Raw genomic sequence first — 16,377 nt, 5'->3', positions numbered from 1 at the left:
GTGTTAGTGTTAGTCTATGTGTAAATATGATGTTACAAACACATGTGCTTTACTGGCTAACCCCATTACACTCCAGGGCCCAGTACTTTGACTTAATGGTCTGCAAGCTTCTGGTATCTATTTATGTAAATTAGTTTCTCTTTGTATATATTGTTTTTTTTTTATCTTTTTACTACTACTTCATTGGAGACTGGGTTGTGTGTGAAAAGGGTAATTTTATCCACCACCTACCTGTTTACCAAATAAATAACTACAGAAAGAAATTATTTATTGTTGTGTCTGCAAATAAAAATGTTAGAGCTGATAATCATGGATCTAATCTAGACACACATAGCCTTCTTAATGACCATTTGTATAGCAGGTGAATATAAAGAGCTAACCCAGCGACCATAAGCTAAATCCGCCCTACCTATAGCTTTCTTTCAGGTTCACAGTGAGGACATCATTGATGGTAGGTAGACACTTCTATCAGCAAAGCACTGCACTATGATTTATAGAACTAGTATAGATGCTTGTGTTGCACAGCTGAAGAACAGAGCTAAAAAAATCTAGGAATTTAATAAGCTGTATGATTCCATAATAAGATACAGAATAATTTGTATATAAGAAATAATGAAAAAGTGCCTACTTAGTAAGATAAACTGACCTAACCTTATCAAAAGCTGGGGTGTTTGCAGAGTAAGTAAAATTATTGGTGCACAGTTGAAAGTTTTAACTGAGAAAAGATAAAATGTTAGTGAAAAACACAACAGTATAACATTAAGTGAGGATATGCAGTTAAAATAACAGTGAATATGAAAAGGATTGATATTGTTACTTTGCAATGTTATGTAAACATTATTTGCATGCTAGATGGAATGAGTGGCAAAATTGTGTACCTCGATATATACAAGTGAACACAATTTGCAGGATTATTGTAATTTCAGCATGGATGGAGTTATAAAAGGAGACATTTTTATTAGCAGATAAAATCGATCAGGGCTGGGAAAGTGACACAGCCTCATTTTCACTTCAAGGGATGGTTATAAGTTGATTCAGAGTTTCTTTTTTCCATATTGTGGACATAAGCTTAAATATAATAATTTATATATCAAAGTGGAATGCAGTTGAAATTCAGGGTTTCTAAGACGTCACAACATCATTCTACATATCTTGTTTAGGGCTGAACAGAAGACTGTTAAGGGAAGGCAATATTCAAGTTTTGGGATTAATTACTCCCTTTGTAATTACTTGGTGAATGTCTGTGGTGAGTAATGTATTTATTTTGTAGGATATTTTCTTTGCTTATCTTTGCCCCCATTGTCAAAAACCAGGAAGGAAAACACATGGATACCAATCCTGGACCTCTCAGTACTAAACACTTTTCTGGATATACCAAAATTCAAAATGCTCACTCTGCAGCAGCTGCTGCCCATGTTGAGCAAGAACGCTTGGATGGGGAATTTGGACTTAAAAGAAGCTTACCTGCATATTCCTATAAGGCAGGAATGCAGACGGTACCTCAGATTCAAAGTGGGCTCAAAACATTACCAGTTCTCTGCGCTGCCCTTTGGCTTATCTACTGCGCCCAGGGTCTTTACCAAGTGCCTGGCTCTAGTAATGGCATTTTGCAGACAGAAGGGAATTAAAATATACCCTTATCTGGATGATTGTCTCATTCAAGCGGACAACAAGGAGACTTTACGTCAGCATCTGTTTTTTGTGCAGCATCTTCTCAAGTGTCTAGGGTTTACAGTGATCCTAAAGAAATCAAACCTGGTACCCACTCAACAGATTACTTTCCCGGATGCTCTTTTGAGCACTACAACCCAGATGGCTTACTTGACACCAGACAAAAAAGTGCAACTGGCTTCCTCGTTCAAAAACCTGGCTGCAAAGAGTCAGCTAACTGCAAGAAAAATTCTGCAGGCTTTGGGTTACATGGCATCATGCATTCTGCTAATACCATATGCAAGACTGCATATGAGGAAAATACAGTGGTACCTCAAGAGTGTATGGTCTCAGCATTGTCACAGTTTGGAAACAGTGATCACGATTCTGCCTTGCCTCCAGCGGGAATTTCTTTGGTGGGCCAAGGCCTGTCTCCAGAACAAGGGAAAGCCTTTCTGTCCCACTCCAGCCAATCAAGTGATAACGACGGATGCTTCGGACTATGCATGGGGAGCCCACATGCAAGGGAAATGTCTTCAGGGTGCCTGGACAGAGGACCAAATGCATCTGCACATAAATCTGAAGGAAATGCTAGATGTACAGAATGCTCTGACAGCTTTCAAGGATCTCATTCCTACCAGGACAATTACTGATAAAGACAGACAACACTACAGTGATGTGGTACATAAACAAGCAGGGAGGCTCCCATTCTTACCCCCTGTGCAGACTGGCCATGACTCTGTGGAACACAGCACTGGCCTCCAAGGTGGATTTACAAGCACAATTTCTGCCAGGAAAGGACAATTCTCTGGCAGACAGTCTAAGCAGAAATCTCTCAGATCCGCACGAATGGATGTTGGATGCTCAGGTATTCAGGATGATAACAGAGGCATGGGGGTGCCCGGACATAGATCTCTTTGCTTCTCCCCTAAACCACCAGCTTCAAACGTTTTGCACGAGGACGTACCACGAACAGGCCTGGAAAGTGGATGCTCTTTCATTCAGTTGGAAAAACCTCTCAGTGTATGCTTTCCCCCATTGCCTCTTCTACCAAGGGTACTTCTGAAGATCAAACAGGACAAACCAAATATGATTCTTCTGGCCCCCAACTGGCCTCGGCAATTCTGGTATTCAACCCTGATGAACTTGGCTCAGGGTCCACCGTAGATTCTACCACAAATTCCACATCTACTGTCTCAACAAGATGGCCGAATCCTGCACAGTCATGTCAAAACGTTGAATCTAGCGGCCTGGCGGATCCAGGGTCTATAAGCAATTCTACCCTTACCAAACAGGTAATGGATGTAATTCTTGAGGCTAGAAGGCCCAGCACCAGGAAATCTTATGCAGAAAAATGGAAAAGATTTCGCATTTGGAATCAGGCCCAGAGTTTTGATACTACAGTTCCAAACATCCCTCTGATTTTACAATACCTAACAGAGATGTTGCATAAGGACCTATCTTTTTCATCTATCAAAATACATGCCTCGGCTATTTCTGCACAATACAATACGGATCCCCCTCTTTTTTCTCATCCGTTACTTAAACAATATCTCAGGGGGGCAAAGAATATTAGGCCCCCTAGAAGTGCTCCAGTTCCCACTTGGGATCTCAACTATGATTTGGAAAAACTTACTCTGTCCCCTTTTGAGCCTGCGGCTACCACAGATTTAAAGTTTTTATCTTGGAAAACTGCCCTTCTTTTAGCAATAACCTCTGCCAGAAGGGTCTCGGAATTACAAGCACTCATGTCTGTGGAACCCTTCATTATTTTTCATCAGGACAGGGTTTCCCTGAGGACTAATCCCTCTTTTATGCCTAAGGTGGTATCTAAGGTAGCCTTGAATCAGACTATTCATTTACCTACCTTCTATCCTAATCCACAAAATGAAGAAGAGAGAATTTTGCATTCTTTGGACATTCACAGACAGCTTCGAGTTTACCTGGACAGGACCAAGTTTTTTAGGAAAACGGACCAATTGTTTGTAGCCTATGCGGCTACATCACAAGGAAAAGCAATCACTAAGCAAACTATTTCTAAGTGGATTGCCCACTGCATCAGATTCTGTTACTCTCATCATGGCAAACCAGTTCCTATTAACATTAGGACAAATTCTACCGGAGCTGCTGATACATCAGCAGCCTTCCTCAGTGGAGTTCCTACCAAGGAAATCTTAGAAGCTGCTACTTGGAGTTCTGTGCACACCTTTTCTAAGCACTACAACCTCCCTCTCTACTCTAAATCTAGGGCTGGCTTTGCCTCTGCAGTCCTGCAGGGCCTTGTGGCCACCCCTTCTGTTCCATCTGTACCTTCTCCAGCCACCCTTTCTTAGCTTTGGGATTCAACCCTACAGTAATGACTGCAACAGTGAACTACGATGAACATAGTACAGTTGTGTACTCTTACCACAAATGTAGATGTTCGAGTGTGTTTACTGTTGCAGTCTGGGTTACCCTCCCTCCTATCCCCTCTTTTGCTGTGTTTCCTTTATACTACTCTTCCTCTGTGGTATATGTGCTGATGACTTTTATATATCTTATACTTTGATGCATGCTTATTCTTCTGTCTAAGCTATTGGCCTGTTTTTGGGCACCTGACATCTGGGGCAAGAAAAACTGAGGAAAATGGCGCCGGCTGAGGCCTTTATACCCCTGGCACGCTGACGTCAGGGAAGGAGCTACCTCAGCCGATGTCAGATCCAACCTTTGGGACTCTGGCCGATCGAGGGCTGCTGCCAGCAGGAAGAACCCGACAGTAATGACTGCAACAGTGAACACACTCGAACATCTACATTCATGGTAAGAGTACACAACTGTACTTTTAGGAAAATAAAAGGACAAAGTGGTTGCATGTATTCTCAATACTGTGGGGTGTCAGGGCTGTGGATCAGAGAAAATGTATACTTTCAGAAGTGTCAGATTCTGTTTGGACAACTGGTTAGACCCCAAGTACTTTATCTACAGTGGTTTAGTAGCTGAAAGTCATTCATACTGCTTAACTTTTAAAATTAGGAAGTTTATGCATTCTGTTGATGTGATTAATATAGGGGTAGTGCAATGCACAGTGCAAAATATCATAGGATACAGAGTTATGCATAACACTGGCCATTCTAGCTACAGAAATCTTCTGTCAACCTACAGGGCACAGGTATATCACAAGTATCCACCTCAAGAATACTTAACCAGTTCCTCAACATAATGCTACAACACATGGAACAGCATATCTGGTTCTCAAGGCCACCAAAAGAGAGAACCAACACCATGCCAGCATTCTACAAGATTGCTCACTTCCCTGAGTTCTAGGCACCATAGATTTTCCTCATGTTTCTCTTAAGGTCCGATCATGTTCAGACACACAAAGATGTTTACAGAGGAATAGTTACCAATTCCTAAACTGTCTAGTGGTCTGTAATGCCCAGGGTGTTATTTGTGATGAGTCTATTCACCACCTGGTTAGTTCAGATGATTCACATATTTGATATGATTGACTAATACCAGCATTTCATGCAAGGAGACTTCCCACAGGGTTACCTACGGGGTAGATGAATACACAGACATGTACAAAAGCCCAACACACACACTCACACACACACACACACGCACACACACACACACACACACACACACACACACACACACACACACACACACACACACACACACACACACACTTCAGGGAGAATGGGTGCTGGAAGCAGCCACATATAATATTACATCTTGGGTATTGCAAATAATGCTGGATATGCACTTAACCTATGGCTGATAATACCCATTCACAATCCACAAGGCATGGAGAAAATGTGTGTGTGTATGTGTGTGTGTGTGTGTGTGTGTGTGTGTGTGTGCACATGCATGCTCCATGATTGCCTGAGTGTCTATTCCTGCTACCTGGCCTTATCATATCACTGTATCCACCCAAGGATATATCTTGATACCCTTCCTATCTTCCTTTCTCTTTTAGTAATTAAAAGGGGCTGTATCCCTGAAAATATAAACCTCTCCATTGCATTACAAATTGGTTATCCTTGTGTTTTACTCTGTTTACTGTGTCTCACTTTCTTCTGTTTTTATCTCCCCTTTTTCTCCTCATTTCTATGATGAACACTTTTGTTGTCTGCATCCACAGTGGTGTTCTGCTTGGCCACTGTGCTGTGCTATGGCTATGCTATGCTGTCTTAACCATTGCACTGTGCTGTGGACTGTCATTGCCATGGCACTGTGCATTGCCACTCATATTGCTTTGTAAACGGTGCAATGGTTTTGTCATGATGTCCATCTGTGTAGCAGTAGCGGTGCTCCTTCAGTGTGCTGGTATAAATCTACTATGTATGCAATTATTACCTGGCTCCTTTCTTCCTGTGGCTTACTGTTTGATATGCTAGTGCTGTCCCTTACTAGCTGTATCCATACTTAAGCTTTTGGGCATATATCTCAGTCAGGATTCTTCAGCAGTAGTTTTCTGCAGGCATACTGTGCTCCTCTGTGAATTTCATAAAGTGTTTTATAGGACAGAATGCTTTTTAATGGTCATTAAGGAATTTTTCTCTAATTTTCTCACTTTTTGATTCTTCTATTATTCTTTTTATGTACATGGTTTCCAATACTGCTTGGACTATTTTTATGGACTATAAATTGGGCTTATTTACAGTGCTTTTACACTCATTTTATTTTTCTTTTGTTATGGGAATATCTATGTGTTTCATGTTAAGTTTTTGGAAAATGCGCAGAAATTTTCACACAGTTATACTCTGATCTTTATCTTAACCAATTAAGTTGAAATTAAGTACATTGTATAAGGTTATATGATACACAAGTTTCCCAGTGAGACTAACTAGTATTTCAATCTTCTTTCTTTTACATTTTCCTTGCTATATTCTACATTGTTTGTGCACAGGTTATTTTGGTTTCCTTACAAATGCTCTAGTTTACTAGCACTGCAGTTTAATCTTTTTATGATTTATAGTTGGCTGCTTACTTCTACAGAGATCCAACTCTAATGTTCTTATATGAAGCTGCAGCGAGATGCGCAGCTGTACATGCTTGCAAGGATGTGTATGGCCACTCATGCGTGTGTGTGTGTGTGTGTGTGTGTGTGTGTGTGTGTGTGTGTGTGTGTGTGTGTGTGTGTGTGCGTGTGTGTGTGTGTATGCATGCAACTGGTTAGGATATCTGTGGCACTTACAAGAGGGGCTATTCAAAAATGACCTGATAAAATAATACTTAATGGAGAGAGTGGTGGGTCACTGGACCTTGCTGTGTGAGGCAGTACTGCTGAATTTATCAAAAAAAAAAAAGGGTTCAGAGATGTATGGTATGAGGGAAAAGAAAGAATGGGGTAGGTACATGACAGAACATCAACTATTCAAACTGTGAATGATGTAAAATATGGAAAGTCAACTTTCAACTGTGACAACATGATACTTATTATCTTACAGAATGTCTAGATTTGGAAGTGCATGTCTGATATTTCTCATACAATTACTATTTAAGAATACTGTTACATGCTACAGGTTCATAGGTAGTTAGTAGGCTTGCAGTCTGTGGGACTACTGAGGAGCATAGCCCCACATTCCTAGTTTCCCTTAAGCAGTATCTGGTTAAGAGACTTGTTCAAGGTAACACAGCAGGCAAATCAGGGCATCAAACCCTGTACTACAAGGACTACAACTCACAGTCATAACTGTCTGCACTAACTACCAGACAACTGTAAAAAGTCTATGGCCACGAATGCAAAAGGCTTGCTCTCAGACCAGTCTCACTGAGAGCAGGCTGAGAGTAGGTGTTTTGGAATCTGATCCCCATAATAAGCCTGTGTATAGATAGGCCTTGCACCAATGAAAGTCACTTACACTGAGAGCAGGTCTTTCAGAATCAGGGCAGAGTTACACTGAGAGCAATGAGAGCAACTCTTTTGGAATCTGGCCCTGTATGTTTCAATATTAGTATAGATTCATTGGTGCATATACCAGAGGGCTAAATTTTGACTGTACAAAATGTTTTTATGTTAAAAATTAGACAAGGCTATTCAAAGATTAGTTGGATTTCACAATGAATGATCTGATGCTGCACTACTGCAAAGCTATATAAAGGTTGTTTAAAAAAATGTAAAAACAAATAATCTGAAACTGACACACAGCAAAATGTATAGCAAGTATTTGCTGCTGCCATTAATTAAACTGACATTTTAGGATCAATGATAAAGAAGTCAGATTAGAATTCATTGCCTTGTGCCATGAATTTAGATTAGCTATCTAGCTATTTAGGTGATAGCTGCAATACTTGGCTAGACTCATTGACATTGGTGTTGTACTGGTACAAATAAATTGTTCCGGTCCGTTATGTATTATAGGAAGTATATTATATATAATTATATATTATAATATATATTATAGGAAGTATATTTGTATAAATGTATTGTGTTTTGTTTGTTTTCTGTTTTTCTCTGAGTATTCCTGGCCAAAAGGGTTAATATGATATGCATTATCTACTGTGTGCATATTAACAAGGTCTTTTAGTTGTCTGTCATGTCAGCATGTCTGTTCCTGACAGATGGTGTATGTATCCAAAACACTGCACTCTTTATTAAAACTCATTGATGGGCGAAACACAATACATAAGAATAATAGGAGAGTTACTCATGGTTTATTTAATAAACAACCAATAGTGTAACCACACAAGAAGTAGATGAATTCTTCAATAACCCACAGCATGGAGTGGTCTATTGTGAATATATAATGAAGTTATCTTGAAATGTTTATTTCAAATGTGATATGCTATAATTAATGGGGTTACAGGATTTTAGAACATCGTTGTGTATCTGTATTTATTTGTGTAATCTAATTTTGGCTTTAATAAAAAAAGAATATATTTTAAAACAGGTTCAGAGAACTCAAGTGTGCTGCATCTTAATTTTTGGAGCAGGTTTGGTAAAGGAATTATGGGTACTTGATACAAAGTAATATCAGTAAAGGGTTATAAAATTGTATAATACTCATACTTTTTTAATTTCAGAAGAATCGTTTCATAGAATACCTGGCTGTTGAAGGAAGTAGTATAAATTGCTTCTGAGAAAGTATAGTTCACTGCTAATAGAGCTTCAACAGTTTGTTAAGCAGTTTTGTGTTGCACTGTTGATTTAGCTGTTTTTTCTGCCATTTCTAATATGTTTAATATCATTTTATTTATTTTCTTAATTTATTTTTATTCTCCCTTTGCTCCTTTATAAAACTGAAGGACTGTTTTCTTTGGAATTCGGGAATTAAAAAAAAATATCATCTAACACTGTCAGTCATTTGGGTAGCAATTAGTTGTTTATGGACTTGAATCACCTGCAAAACATATGGGATGTCAGACATTTTATTTCAGCAAAGCTATCTCTATGTGTGATCAAGCCCGGTCTCATTATAACAATACTCCACTGGTATGTGCTGGTACATGCCTTCCATATAACCTCTACTGGTAAGTTTTGTTCAGTTCTTCTAAATAAGAAACTCCAAGCAAACACTGAAATGTATGACAATCAAATGGTAGCTAAAGAAGATATATTAATAAGTTTCCTTGGTAAAAAACACTTTAACTATACAGAGAAGCAAAACTTGCTGAGCAGAGGAAAGGCTCATGACTTTGCAGGTCTTCTGTAGTGGATAACTCTTGAGATTTCCTCTTCTGTTGCTCCCAACTTGTCCTATTTCAGAATATTACTAGGCTTACTTAGGACTAAGCATACTCTCAGCCTGAAAGTCCAAAGGAAATTATGCATACTATAATCCTCCTAGCCATTGCTAGGGAACAAGTTTTCAATGCACTTTCCAATGCCAAAAACACTGTATCGATGGACACTAATAACATCCTGGCATGCTTTCTAAATAGCATGAAACATGACTCTCTGGTCCACTTGAATCACATTTCAACTGGAGCCTACAGTCAGGTTTTGTGCCCAAGGAATAGAAGATGGTTACAGTCATTGCCCTGCACAAAGGAGGTCCAAACACTAATCTAGATAATTACAGGCCCATAAGTCTGACCAGCTTCAAATGTAAGGCCATGGAAAGAAATCATCATGGGCATGATAAATGAGGACGTAGGTAACATGCAAATGCTGGACTCGTCACAGTTCAGCTTTTTTAAAAGAAGGTCATGCGTATTAAATCTGGTGGACTTCTTTGAGAGAGTCACCAAAACAACTGATGAGGGCAAAACTGTGCACACAGCTTACCTCAACCTGTCAAGGCTTTTGATACAATACCCAACCCAGGCATTATAGACAAGCTGACTAAATTAGTTATAAACTCTTTTATCACCTGCTGCATAGTCAGCTGGCTCACTGATAGGACCCAGGAAGTCAAAATAGGTGAAGCCACCTCCCACAAGAAACCAGTCACCAGCAGAGTCCCCCAGGGATTGGTACTGTGCCCGCTCCTCTTTGGCACTTATTTCTCTGAAGTGGAAGCAAATGCTGAAGGTTTATGGCTGGCTACATTTGCAGATGATTGCAAGCTGGAGGTTATCATTGACTCCCCTGCAGACAGTAGCATTTTTCAAGAAGACATATTGCTCACTAACAAATGGTGCCAAAACCATGGTCTCAAACACAATGCTAAGAAATGCATAATTATACCATTTGTGAAGTCAACCATCCCAGCTAATTGCCAAATTGATAATACAGCCCTAAGAGTCAACCTAGTGGTCAGGGATCTGTGTATGCATGGATTCCCTTAGCAAGCTCGAAGTTTCAAAACTTCAAACTGAAAATGGTTCAGACCATAAGATCAAAGTTTTGAAACTTCAGACATTTTGAATGTTGATCTCCGTATAGAGCAGAATGTGAACTTTACCATTTTACTCACTGTAGTGCAATCTCGATGTTGATATATTTACTTAGCAAGGGGTGTGGGGGTGCAGGGGGGCTTACCCCCCCCCTGCAAAAGTGTAAAAAAATTGTTTTTATTTATTTTTTTTATTACAGTTTCAAGTTTCAAAACTTTGATCTTATGGTCTCGAACATTTGCAGTTTGAAGTTTTGTCTTCGAGTTTGTAAAGTAGATCCATATACACATAGACAGTAACCTTACCTTCAATCATCACATGGCTACAGTGATGAGGAAATCCTTTTATGCTGCACAACTTATAAGTAAGGGCATGGCATCTAGGTCCAAAGAGGTCATTATCTCACTATACTTTGCCCATATCAGACCAGTCATAGAGTACAATGCCCTTCGGTATGCACCTGACCATGCATATGAAGCAACTAGAGAGAGCTCAGAAGCTCCTTTCAAAAAGAATACAAAGCATAATGAATCTGCCTTATGCAGAGCACTTTAAAGCTCTTTCTTTCTATTCAGTCACCTACAGATTGCTGAGGGGTGATCTATGCTTGGCTTAAAAGGCATCTACAAAGTCTACACTAACAAATCTCATGCATATTTGTAAGTCAGACTGTACCAGAAATACAAGGTTTAGGGACCTGAATTTTGTATGTGACTTAAACAGAACATGCCAGAGAGACAGGTACGTATCCCAGAGACTGTCCCTCCTATGGAACAGGCTTCCCATGTATGTGAAGCTGAGTTTGTCTATTATCCAATTTAAGTGCAAACTAAACCAGTGGATAGGAAATAGGAAATGTATTCCAGGTCTGGCACCTATGTCCCTTATGGACAGAGGTAGCATATAAATTCTTGGCCTTCATTGCCCTATTTGGATACAGGACATTATCATTCTTTCAGGAAAACATGGCTAGGCTTAGTAAGCTCCCCCCGGTCATTAGCATAGTAACAATCTATGAGTCTATGAATGTATATCACCAGACTAGAAGCCCCTATTAGTTTTTGTATGTTTCTTGTCTTTGCTGCAACTCCCTCAATTTAGATTTCAGTCTTAACATGTGACTTATGAAAGTTTTTGTTTTCAGTTCCTAAAACACATAAATCTTTATATAAAGTATACTAGCTGTACCCACCACGCGTTGCTGTGGCTCAGTCTGGTTAAATGGAAAAGAAAGAAAAGAGAAAGTGCACGTTTCTAATATGTTTAATTTCACAATGCTTGTGGGTATACAATATTTTTTGTTGTTCCATTGTCTGTGCAGATATAGAGATTGTCTGGTTTGCCGACTCTAGAACACGCAACATATAATTGTCCATGTGAGAAGCAATCTGTGTGTAGATCTAAACTGCACAATTCTAAAGATTGGCCCTGAGCTTTGTTGATGGTGATTGCAAATGCCAATCGAATTGGGAATTGCAATCTCTTAAATTGAAATGGCATATCCGTTGGAATCATAGGAATGTGAGGAATGAGAACATCTTCACCTTTGAAAGGTCCTGTCAAGATTGTTGTTTCTATGACGTTGCTCATTAATTTTCTACTGCAAGCCGCGTGCTGTTGCAAAGCTTTGGCTGGTTGATATTTCGCAACATGATAATTGGCACGCCGATCTTCAATTGCAGTACGTGCGGTGGCATCCCTGGCAGATCGAGTGAATTCAAAAATTCTGTTGGATAATTAACCACTTCATCTGCTTCCACAACAGTGTCGACGGACTTGTATGTGACTGCCTCTCTTTGAATGTTAGACTGAATAATATTGTTAAGTTCGTAGACATATTTGTTCTTGGCCGCAAGAATAGCTCATTCAGTCAGCCAATCGTGATTCTTATAATTGGTTTGAATATTGGAAAATACTTTTTCAACCAGTTCTTCTTTTGACGTCACTAAATTGCAGAAGTTATGAGGCAATGAAATTCCCGGCACCTTTCCGTTCCCAATTTCCAGCAATTGATGTGAGACTATCTCAGCTGATCGATCGTTTTGCAGCTGGACACGCATATTTGTAGTTCATTTTAATGTCTTTACGTGTCACCACAAAGTAGAGTATTTCAGGCAAGCATTTATTTCGTCCGCTGGTGTCGATCGAGGAGAATGAAGCAGATCTGAAGCTGCAGAATGCGATCGCCATGCTCGCAGCCGTGCATCCTCAAGTCTGGCTGCATGTCACTCTGCTGCTTCCTCGGCATGTATTTGAGCCATTCTTTGTCTGTTTTGCTTGTTCGCTGATGCCCGTTCTTCCTCAGTTTGATTTGCAATTACTCGTCGCACTGCTTCCGCTCCGCGAGTATGACGACCTAAGTTTGATCTTCTGCGAGGCATTATTTGGATGAACTAAAGCAGATCGATTGCACTGAAAAAGAAGTAAGAAAGTTATAACAAAAACATATAAAATTGCATATTTGTATACAAATATATAGAATCCATAGTAGGTATATAAAAACACGCGCGTATTCAAATGCAACGTGTGACATCTATATAATAGTAGGTATATAAAAACACGCACGTATTTGAATGCAACATTGTGTGAAAATTTCAAAGCAATCGGTGAAGAACTTTCGGAGATTTAAGATTTTGAACAAACGAACATTTACATTTATATTTATATAGATTGAGGGTTTGCAAATCACTAGCTAGGGCCTACACTGGTCCTATCTTTACTTATTGAGAGTAGAATGATATGAAACATTGTTACATGGAATTGCTCTTTAGTCCAACCACTTGCAGGACACAGACAAGCTTGACACCTACATCAACACAAAGAAGATGTTGATTATAGACGTGTTCAATGGATGGCTAACTTGAAGGTCTTTTTCAGATTTCTATGTAGATGCTGGATGAATGGAAGAAAGTTAAGGGATGGAAAGATTAGACGCTAGTTAGACACTCTTCTTTTAAAGTCCACTCATGAAAAGGCCTACAAGGTGGTAATCATAAATAAGTACTTATAGCTTATTTGAGAAATGGTGCAAGTGAAGCTACCAAAACCCTCCTCACTCCAGTAATTTGTCTGTGAACTAGAAATAGAAACCGAGCATCCAGAAATCACATTTGTTCCTGAATGTGAGCAGAATTTCTGAGAAGTTTGAAAAAGTACATTGCTCTTTCTATGTTTCTGTAAGCCACGGGTCTATATTAGATAATCGAACTTTCAAAAGTTCGACAGTCATATGGTCAACACCATATGATCAAACTTTTAAAAGTTCGAGCATCTAATAAAAAAAAATAAACTACGCAAATAACCTACCTGAATGTTTTAAACAGGGGGCAAGCCCCCCTGCACCCCCCACACCCCCGCTCTTTAAATATAAAAACTCTGAGATTGCACTACAGTGCAGAAAAGGGAAATCTTCCCATTCTACACTGTATGGAGATCTCCGTTAAAACGTTCAAACTTTCAAAAATTCGATCATATGGTGTCGACCATATGACAGTTGACCTTTTGAAAGTTTTTTTTATCTAATATAGACCCATAAGCCACAGCAGAGGAAGCCCTGAATGTGTATAATGCATTTAAGATTCATGGAGAGAAAGAGAATATTGTAGTGATGAGACTGAATTTCAAAGGTACTGTGAACCAAGAAAGAATTTTATATATATATATATATATATATATATATATATATATATATATATATATATATATATATATATATATATATATATATATATATATATATATATATATAGCAATCATCTATGTGCTATTCATGATGGGATCTACTTCAGATACTTGACATTCTAAAACACTGACTTTCATATGGCCGAGACCATATAATCGACATTTTAAAATGTTGAACATCTACTACAGAACATAAAATACACAAAAGCACTTGACTAACTGTGTTTAGCAGGGAGGCAAGCCCCCCTGCACCCCCCACACCCCCTGCTACTTAAATATTTCTACTCTGAGATCACACTACAGTGCAGAAAAGGCAAATATCTCTGTTCTGCACTGTATAGGGATCTCCGCTATACATGTTCGACATTTCAAAATGTCAATCATATGGTCTCGGCCATATGGATGTCAGCATTTTGAAATTTCGAACATCTCAAGCAGACCCTCATGATGACACTAGATTCCACTAAGTCTATTGATGTGTACTCTAATGAACTGAAGAAATGAACCAATGACTTTAAGTTTAGTGATTTACATTATTTATTTGTTCAAAACCTTAGCATAAGTAATGTAAGAAATGATTATCTAAGGGGACATATTACTGAAAGAAATAGATTTAACATTAAATAAAATAATTGACGTGTGCTGGGTAATTGCAATCACTATGCTGCATGTAAAAGAATTAGAAAAGTTTGAAGTGGGTAAAAGTTCCATGTGAGGTAAAAGTTTAAAATGAGAACTTTGCCGTATACAAGAAGTATGAGGAATGTGCCATTGATAAGTTCTGCATGAACTGTATCTTAAAGCATGATAAAAATGTTTTGAGACTAGTCTACTTTGTAGACAAATCTCTTCGATAAAGTATGTGCAATGATGGAATACATATTCAGTTGAAGAGAGACTGCATGTGTTGTTACAAAGTCATGAAATGTGTTGTTTGTGAACACAATTTATGACCGTACACAGAGCAAATATTTTTCAAGATAAAAGAACAGGGATGGAAAATTTAGAAATCTGTGACTAAAAGTATAAAATAATGATTAAAGCAGGGAGTTTAGACAGACAATAGTGCACGTCTAATTAAAATTTCATAGCAATGAGTTTCAAAGAGAGAAAATTAAAGCCATTGATGTGCAAATTACTTTCTAATTCTGGCATTATGTAAAACCACTGGAAGGGAAATGTTTAAAATCAAATATAAATATAAGAAATATATTTAATTTTACATGGTTGATATAGCAAATACTCCACTGATCTTAGTTTGCGTGACTTACATGATTTCTGTGGTGATTTTATAAGTTGAATGTATAGCTGTAGAGTGTACTGGGAAATGTGGAGACTGATAATTTGCTCAAATATTTTGAAGATTTGTTTACTAGCTTGTGCCATGGGTCAAAAGTGCTCATACAGATCTAGCAGTGTTATGAATAATGTATAGTTTGAGGAAAGTTCTAGTTCCTTTGTAAAATAGAATGAAGATATTGTTAAACTGCTTGAAATTCATGGGTGCTATTGTATTATTAAAAAGGAGAGCAAACTTACAGAATGGATTAAAATCAAGATGATTGTGAAACCAGATAAAGTTCATATTTGTACAAATCTATAAAGTCTTAATACAGCTATAAAAAGACACAACTATCCATTTTATACAACTGAATAAATGGTATTTGCTATGTCAAGAACAAAGTATTTTTCTGTGTTTGATGAACTCCTAGATTTTGCAAATCAAGCTTGTTAGAGAAACATCCAAGCTGTGCACTTTTTAATTCACTTGTAAGATAAAGATTTTTGAGACTTCTGTTTGGTATTTTGTTAGCACTTGAGGTATTTCAGAGAGTTGTTACTTGAATAATCAAGAGGCTTGGTGGTATTGTTAATATAACTGATGATATGCACATGTGGGTTAGACTATAAACTAGCATAATGTGAAACCAATTGAATTACTGAAGAGACTTAAGGAAACTTCATGCTGAATAAAATTGTAACATTTGAGTTATGTCACACACACACATATATAGATATGTATGTGTGTGTGTGTGTGTGTGTGTGTGTGTGTGTGTGTGTGTGTGTGTGTGTGTGTGTGTGTGTGTGTGAGACTGTGTTTATGTTTGTTAACTCTTAATGTCAAAATAATTGAAACCAGATTAAGAACCAAGGGCAGTAGTGCAAATGCTGCATCCTGAGGAAATACAATACTTGAAATGATGCAATAACTTTGAACAGTTTAATTGAATATTTTGCATATAGATTTTTTCAGTAAGAAAATTATTGGAACATGATGTG

This window comes from Protopterus annectens, chromosome 1.part0 (assembly GCF_019279795.1).
Source record: "Protopterus annectens isolate FY-2018-M chromosome 1.part0, PAN1.0, whole genome shotgun sequence".
Taxonomy (NCBI): domain Eukaryota; kingdom Metazoa; phylum Chordata; order Ceratodontiformes; family Protopteridae; genus Protopterus; species Protopterus annectens.
The sequence above is the reverse complement of the archived record's forward strand: the minus strand, read 5'-3'. Positions refer to the sequence as shown.